Here is a 9,256-nt window from a genome sequence, read left to right on the forward strand (position 1 = left end):
ACAGCACGTGGACGAGCGACCAGTAGGTCAGCGATAGGGAGAGATCAAAGCACTCAGGCGCAAGCCTACTTGTTGAACAGTGGGTAATAATACCTACCCAATAAAACAGTGAAGCACAATATAGACATATACTTTTTTACATCAGATATAAGAAAGGTATGATAGCAATGCACTTCACTGACAAGCAGTGAAGAAAGAGGAAGTGGAAGGGACGACACTTGATTATATGCAATGGACTGAACTGTGATTGGACTATCGTTCGCATGGAGACTGCTACCCTATGGTTGATGAGATGTGTAGTCTGTGATGTTTTACTGTGTTTTGTTTAAGTTCTTTTAATACTGCTATGAAAATAAAGTGAAGAAAGAAATGCATAATCCTCGCCTCCTATCCTGACATAGAATCACATATGGAAAGCTTTCACAAGAGTATAAATGTGGAGCGGATTAAGGACCAGGGAGCGTGGATCACTACTTCCAGTTGTTGCATAACTTCTAGGCAGTTCCGACAGGGTTAGCATGATGTCACACAAAGTGCTGACCCGAGAGTGGAGTAATGGTGCAGCCATCTTGGAATGTGACAGGTTATTCACTAAAGAGAAGCGTTAAAAGCTTTTTAAGTTTTTCTGGAGGTACGAAAAAAACCAATAAGCAAGTTCATAAACTGGTGATATATTTATCAACATGCTACTATCAGTAATTTGTTGGTCTGCTGATCAGTTGCAGCATTCAGTGGCGGCACACAACTATAGCTGGGAGCCAATGGGTCTTATGAGATAGTGGCTCATGCTGCCGCCTGATTGTCAATCCGCCCATCATACTGCTTAACAAATAGGCACAGGTCCTTGCTATCATCTGTTCTCAGTGTGCGGTACAAACTATGCCAGAACAGTGCTGACAAGTGGGTTCCTACACACCAGAACATCTTAGCTGCAGTAACTGTACGTTAAAAAAAACTTTATTCAATTTTTTTTTGAAACTCACAGAAGTATACAAATTAAATACATAGCATAGAAAATCATGAGCATGGCTCCACTGTCAATTATCAATGGATAAAAGAAGCAATAACAAACAGGCCAACATGTTAGAAGAGGAAAGTGAGAGATTATTTGGAATAATCATGGGAATGTAGTACTTCCATTGGCTTCTGTTGCGCCTGCATCGGGTCTGGTCTGTTGGCATGCATGGGACTTGCAAGTGTCCCGCTGCAGGATCGGATATGAGAAATGAAAATATATGATGTTTCCTTCCCTGTGAGGATCATGGACAACAACCTATGGCAGGCAGAGAGAGCGTGACAAACATGTTGTGCACTGCCCTGCAGGAGACAGTTACTGGCCTGGCAGTGCGTAATCCACGTTACACAAAACCAGTCCCTGAAGAGTCTGAGGAATGCATGCAGGACTCAGGAGGCGGGAGACGAGCCTTGAAATTGGTAGTCACCTGCCTGAATCAGGAGTGTTGACGTATGCAGTAATACTTCGATGTCAAACTAATAAAAGCACAGCATTAAAACCAGATAAAAGGGACAGAGTCCAAATCTAAAAATAAGAAAACAAATACATTCACCACCCATTAATAAGCCCGGATACAAAACGAGTCAGGTAAAAACAAATGGTAGGTGATTTTTGCATTTAAAGAAGAAGAAAGGCCGGCCTAACTTCATTGAAATTCTTTGACAAAAGAAGTGGGTGAATGAATTTATAATGGCGATGGTTACATCTCGGGTATATCGTGACAATATGGAAGGGGTCAGGGAGAAAACCATCACCACAATAAAACGACGGAAGGTCTGAAACTTTGCACCAGGACTACTTGGGTAACAGAAGTTGATAGAAACATGTTAAATTTAACATATGCCAGCAACCTGCGGTGATAGAGACATCTCCAGCAGCAAATAGGGCTCCGTTCCAGGCACAGTTTTCACCACGAGAAAATGATGCATAGCGCGTTTGTGAAGGGCTGCGGCCTCACATGCCCTCTCATACAATGTCTCTTTCAACCATGGTATATCCCGCCTGACTATACACTCTGGGTCAGTAAACAACTCGTGATGGCCCAGAGAATTTAATGTCCGCCTAATATAAGCAAACCAGGGAATGCTCAGCATGCTGCCAAGGCCATAGAGTCACGAATAATGAGCCTATTGAGAGGCAAATCCTCTTTCAAGCAGACAGACAACCAAGATAACAGGGGGCACAAGGCAATCAAGTTGCTTATACACCCTAGTCCCACTTCTTTATGAAGTGTCTCAGAAAGGGAGCTGGCTGGTACTTTGAGAAGACTTCTTAGGAAAGCATTTTCTGCAACCTGGAGCTGTGGACAGGACACATCTGACACATACGCCTTACCAAGTGACCAACCCTGTTGATGGCCGATTTAAACCTCATGGTATTTTTCTTAAACAAGGGTTGCCAACAAAATCTGGAATCCAAAAGAATGTCTAAATATGAAAAATGCTCAACCCTATAGATTGAGAGGCCCTTAATTGAGTAACCTTTAGATCTATTGTTCCTAGGGCCCACCACCATTATATGGGATTCGAGGTAATAAGTGGTAAGATCAAGTCCATCCATATAAATATCAAAAAGATCTAGCAGACCCGTAGCTGTTCGAGACATGAGGACAGCGTCATCTGCGTATAAAAGAAAAGGCATACAACGACCTCCTACCATCGGGACATCCATTCCTGGATCCAGCAGGGCCATGTCCAGGCCATTAATGGAAAGAGTGAAGAGAAAGGGTGCCAGGACGCACCCTCGCACACCCCTCTCTTCAACTCCAGGGGCATTCTGCATTACCCCTCTGGCCCATATCTGACCAAAGAGGAAAGCCTTTCCTGTAAAGAATGTAAGAAGTACATCAGGGCCGTTTCAACCCCCATGGACCCAAGCATAGCCCAGAGCTTATCTCTGTTGACATGACCAAAGGATGAGCTTAGGTCCATGAAGACCAGGAGGATGTCCCCCTCCATCGCCCGAGTATATTTAGCAGTCCACATGAAGCTTCAGGGTCTAATCCATAGTAGCCCATACTGAACTCCTGAAAGGATGTTTTTATCAGTCACCCATGTAGACAAGCTATAAGGCAGGACCCTTCCCACCACCTTAACCTCGCTGTCCACCAGCGAAATAGGGCGATCACAAGCTTGATCAGCCCTGCTGCCCTTCTTGAAGATTGGGACGATAATGGAGCATTTCCAACCAGAGGGGGGCCTCACCTCTAGCGGCCGCATTGAAATGCTACGTGAGCAAGAGGACCCACAGATCGAAGTCCGATTTAAATAAATCACCGAGGATGCCATCAGGGTCCAGGGTCTTGCCCTCTGGCAGGGACGTAATAGCTTTCCATCCTAACCCATTGCAAGCAAACACCCTGTGGAGCCCCAACCTCTTACGAAGCATCATTGTCGGATTCACGATCATAAATCGCCCAAAAATGATTCCACCACGCTTGAGGAGACATGGTCAGGGCCTGCCCACTCACTTGATCAGAAGCTAGGGGTGGTAAGGGCAGACTTAATATAGCCAGCTACATTAGCAAAAGCAATCAGGGTGTTAGAATCAGAGGCCCCATTGTTTAAACACATGCAGAAATCTTGATAGTAGGTCGAATATAATGAAAGATAAAATTCCACTGGAACCACCTTGGCACATTTGAGCCTTTGTTCCTGCACAACAGGAAGGTCTGTTTGTAAAAAAAAGGGCATTTGGCCCCTGCCTTAGTCACAATCCATCTGAATGAGCCCAACACCGGGTTATGATTGCTCAAAGGGTGAAAGACTACCTTAAAGTTAATTAAAGAAACAAAAAGACAAGAAGTAACAAAATTATAATCAATAATAGAAGAGCCTATCCCAACTCCCTTGAAAGTAGTGATCTGTGATGCATTGCAATAAACCCACCAATTTAAAAGATTCACTAGAGAGTGGTCTTCAAACAGTGAATTAAACCTATCACCTAGGGAAGAGTGTTTCAGATGTCTCTGGTCCCCAGTAAACGTATCATCGTCTTGCGATTAGTACCCATACAAGAAACAATCTGCACAGGGCTGGAAATTAAAATCACACAACAAGAGGATTATTGTAAAGTCCGAAGAACTGGCAAGGATATTACTAAGGAGCTGACTAAGCTCTCTTATAACATCCTGCTCCTCGCAAGGAGAATGATAGACATTGACTACAAGAACCCTCAGTTGGTTAGGAAAGGTCAGAAGCATACCTCAAATGGAATGAATGGGTAAGTCAACTATCTCCATTTTGCATTTGAGAGTAACTCCAATAAAGGTAACAGACCCTCCTTTGTAATTGTAATTGTAATTGTAAAGCATTTATAAAGGGTATGGTTACCAAAGGCATCCCAGCGCTAGAGGTCATTTTCATGAACAAGTGTCAATTTATGGAAACAGAAAGGTTTTTATGCATTTCCGGAAGACCAGATGGTTGGTTTCACATTGAATGTCAAAGGGGAGGGCTCTAGCATGTGAGTACGGCAAGACAGGGGAAATAAATGAAGCACAACCATCTAGGACGAGGCAGCCTTCCACGTGCCACGTCTCTTTTAGACATATGATCTCATTCAGGCGTAAAAGGTCGGTGCACTCCTTATCCCCCATCTTCCCTCTAATGCCAGCAATATTCTAACTCAGAACCTTAAGTATGTTTGACGCAGTGGTGGTAAATTCAGATAAAACAAGGGGAGAGTTGGACAAAAGCTCGGACGGTACGACACCCAGTAAATCCTGGAAACCCCATAAATTGGCCTAGGTAGCCCTGTCCTGCCATGGCGCCTTTCCAAAGTAAGGGAAGGGGGGTTTTGAAAGTAGCCATGGGGAAGCAAGAGAGTGTTCCCGCTTTGCACAGTTCCTCAGTGGAATTGATCTAGGATGACACCTGCCCGCCAGTTGTTCGTAAAACGGATTACCACATAGTCATGTGTAAAAGATTTAAAGGGAGTGTCCCAGCCAACCCAATCTCTGCACCATGATGATATCTCCTATGCAAAGATGGTCAATCTTGATCTTCAAAGAGAGCCAGCGCAAAACGTTATTTTTCAATTGTGGAAAACTCTGTTGTCATTTTTTTAGAAAGGGGGGACATTGACCATAACTGCAACATTAGGAGCTGCCGCTAGGGGAAGTTGTATAGAGACCTTACTAGGGGTGTAACCCCTGAGCAGAGCAAAAAAGTTTGACTTGCCCTTCCCTTGTTGCAAGTCACAAACCATGGTGTTGGGAATTGAACTGGGTGGGCGAGTGGGACTAAGAGGGAGGGAATGTTAGCTGTCACAATACAGGGCTGTCCGACACTGACCAGGTGGAGCAGTTTCAAATTAGCAAGGCTGTCACTGCAAGCGAGAGCGGACATGCCAGTCATGCCCACCTTCTCATCAGAAGACCCCACGGGCGGTCCGTGTCAGTCAGGTAGGGGCGGATCACTTACATAGAGACACCCAACTGACTAGTGAGACTCTCCACCTATCCCATACTGGTCATCAAAGCATCAAATGCCCTAGTAAAGAACCCTTTCGGCTGATCAAAATGGTGAAGAAGGGGGCCTAATTCTGGTGCAAACAGGAGTCTGAGGGGATCTGTTTTACTCCCTTATTTGCTAGAGAGATATTCTTCTTAGCTGCTCCAACTCGCCTTTTAAGCCTATTGCTCGGACTAACTATAGGACTGAGTTGTAATACAACCCCCTCAAGACCCCTAGGCAAGTACCCCCCTATACATTGAGGAATCAGTGATGGGAGAATCTCCCTGGTCACACCCCTGATCACATGCTGGTGGGAGAATATGGGACCCCATAGGAGTAGTAGGGCCCAACGGAACGCTAGTGATAGCTGATTTGGGGAGCAGGGCCATCCCTAGATAGGGATAGTCTTCTTTCTACCAGCTCAATTTCTTTAGACACCACGCTCACGGTGCAAGTCAGGAACCCCCTCCATATGTATGTATGTATTTGGTATGTCATTAGCACAAACCTAGCCTAAAGGAGGTAGAGCACTGTACATGGTCAAAGGCAAGATTTAAGTCAACAAGTAATAGGAGATATAGCAAAATTGTCAATGGTTAATGTATTGCAATGTAGTATACTTAAAGAGGTGAGTCTTCAACTCTTTGGTAAAAATGGAGCAACATCGGAGTGGTCCTGCTGGATGAGTGGATGTTGGTCCAGGTCCTGAATGCATAGCTGGAAAAGGCCTGTTGTTGTCTTGGTTTTTTTCACACTTCTTAGTCTGTAGTCTGATGGTGTCTTGGCTGCATTTGTGCCGAGAGGATGTGATGGCTTTGTAAATGATGCAGCTAGTTTTGAAGATGGTGTGGGCTGGCAAGGGGAGCCAACGGAGCTCCATCAGGCTGGGGGTGATGTGATCATATTGCTTCAGACCTTGGAAGAGATGTGCTTTGGTTTGTAGGATGCCAGTGTGAAGTCTAGGAGACTGTAGAACAGGGAATTACCACCATCGAGGTGTGGGAGTACAAGAGCTTGAACAGCAGTTCTAAAGTCATTTTCTGGAATAAACAATTTTACTTTCTTTTATATGAGAGAGCCAGTATCAGGCAGTCTATGTTTTTTTGTTATTGTGCTCCGTGAGGGAGAGGTTACTTTCCAGGGTAAAACCAAGTGATTTGACATTCAGTGGGAGCTGGGGTTAGAAACCGTCAAGGTTTGTGTCAATAATCCAGGTTTCTATTGTGTCTTGTTTGTTGTTCTTGGCAAGTAATAGGAATTCTGCCTTGGTTGAGTTGAGCTGTGGATCATCAGCATACTAGTGAATCTTGATCCTGTTTTCCGGGAGTGGAGCACCAAGCAGATCCATGTAAAGGTCAAAGATGACAGCAGATGGTATGGAAGCCTGGGGTGCTCCACATGTGATATCCATCTTTTGTGACCTTGAGGTGCCCAGGTGAACAAAGTGGTGTTTGTTGAAAAGGTATAAGGTGAAATAGTGAAGAACATTACCAGTGAATTCTATTTGTGGCTCGAGGGTGCGCATGATGGTGAGATGGTGGACTGGGTTTAAGACTGCTAAGAGGTCCACAATGTCAGGGGGCAGGGGTTGTCTTCATCTGCGGTCAAGAGGGCATCATCTATGAAGTGCAAAGGTTGTGGTCTATGTGCTGCAGCATGATCTGAAGTGAGGCTGCTATTTGTGCAGGATATGGTTAGCGCTGATGTGATCTTGGAGTTGAACATAGACTGCTTTTTCAATGAACCCGCTTAAGAGTAGTATGTGAGTGATGGGCTGGTAATTGTAGTTGTTAAGAGACAAGAAAAGTAAAATGATATGGCATAATGCAGCACATTTTGTAATAGTATTACTTCATTGTTTTTGTCATTTTTAGGTCTTGCCTACGCAGCACACATGCGCTGCTTAGGAGCGGACCTCATGTAATCGATTCCGTTTTTGCTTTAAAAACATGCAAGCGTTGGATTGCTTTGAATATCAACGCATGCACATTTGGCGATTTTCTTGCGGGAGCGAGCGGCGCCATTTGGCCGCAATTATTGCGCTCGCTCCCGCAAGGGAAACGCTGCACGTCCCTGCTCTCGGCCGCACTCCCCCACTTGTTTTTTAGGTCGAGCCTGTCCCATTTCGCAGGAATGGATAGGATCGAATTTTAGTGTGCAAAATAGGTTCTCAAACCAAGGGCCGGATTTTCAACAGTTCACGTGAAGACAAGCAAGCGCATTTCCCCACATCAAAGCAATCAGCCTCCCTCCCACAGGCTTCCCCAGCGTGCGCAGTGTGCGCTGGCCTCAATTCTCCTCCCCCTAATTGCTTTCACGGCCACATCAAAGGGATCCTTTCCCGGCTGCTTTGCCTTAGGCATTTCTCCTCCCCTAATTATTCACCTTTCAGACACACGCTCAAGGCTCGTAGTTGCAACCAACATTTCTCAGTATTTAGGAAAGTTTGTAGCCCCACGGTAAACAATTTCAGAGCAATGCTTTGAATTGCCAGATACACTAAGGTGCGTCCCAGCCAGCTCTTCTTAGCGGAAGGGCATTACACTTAATTTGTGGGACAGCACTTTTCAGTAGAAAATGTACTCTAGGATACCAAATACGGGCACTTTTATAATTCCGTTTGAGGCACAGCTTTGGATTCCTCCTACACAAACATAAGATATCTTTCCATTTGCAGTGCTAACTTTCACATCGCAGACCAAAATGAATATGGCTTGCTCTTTCTTTTATTTTTGTTCCGAATTTGTCAGAGGCCCAGGAAACCTAACATCGTCCAGGGCCGACCACAGCTAACATGCAACAGCCCACCACTCACACACGACGCCTTCCGCCCTCAGAAACAGCATGTCATCTAGAGGTGAAGTCCTCCCACAGGCCCACAGGCTTCCCCAGGGTGCGCAGTGCGCGCGGCCTTTTTTTAAAATTTATTTATATTTTATTTATGCGACTTTATATAGCGCGGACTTTAACCGAAGGTGTCAGAGCGCTTCACAATAGGAACAACAATGATACATGAGGAGAATAATAACAAGTGAACAAATTACAAAAGCAAACGTTACGTTACATGAATCAAAAGTGACAATAGGGAGCAACCAAAATACATGAGGTAGCAATCGGTACATTACAGGACGAAAAAGTGATATGAGTGCAGGTTACAAAAGCGTACAAAGTACAAGTAGAGGTATAATACTGCAATAAATGGCAGACACTCCAGCACAAGAACAAACAATACGTAGGCAATGGAGGCACTTGTGCAAGTATCTAAAGCAAACAAAAGTGAGAGGTAGCATACAGTGTGATACAAGAGAAAAGTGACGTGTGCAAGTTACAAAAGGGTACCATACACAGGTACAAGGATAATACTGCAATAAATGGTAAACACTCAAACTGCCAGAACACACTGGGAAGGCACTTCAATAGTCAAGGACAATAGAATTTTCAGTAATGGGAGGCCTTCCTTCAGGTGATAGAGAGGGCGTGAATTAGATTTGGAGGAGGAGAGCTTTGAGGTCCATTTTGAAGGCCTGGGAGGAGGAGGTGGTCCGGAGCTGAGGCAGAAGTGAGTTCCAGATTCTCACTGCGCTGCCTGAAAAGGATTGAGCCATCGATCTTTCCTTCTAGAAAGTGGGGGGTTCAAGCAGTAGATTTTCCGCATTACGAGATGGTCTAGAGCCTCCAGACAGTTTTAGTTTATTCAACAGGTAGAGAGGAGAGGAGGAGTGCAAGGCTTTGTGGGTGATACAGGCAGTCTTGTAGATAGCTCTAGCCTCGATTGGAAGCCAGC

This window comes from Lissotriton vulgaris, unplaced genomic scaffold (genome assembly GCF_964263255.1).
Source record: "Lissotriton vulgaris unplaced genomic scaffold, aLisVul1.2 SCAFFOLD_2878, whole genome shotgun sequence".
Taxonomy (NCBI): domain Eukaryota; kingdom Metazoa; phylum Chordata; class Amphibia; order Caudata; family Salamandridae; genus Lissotriton; species Lissotriton vulgaris.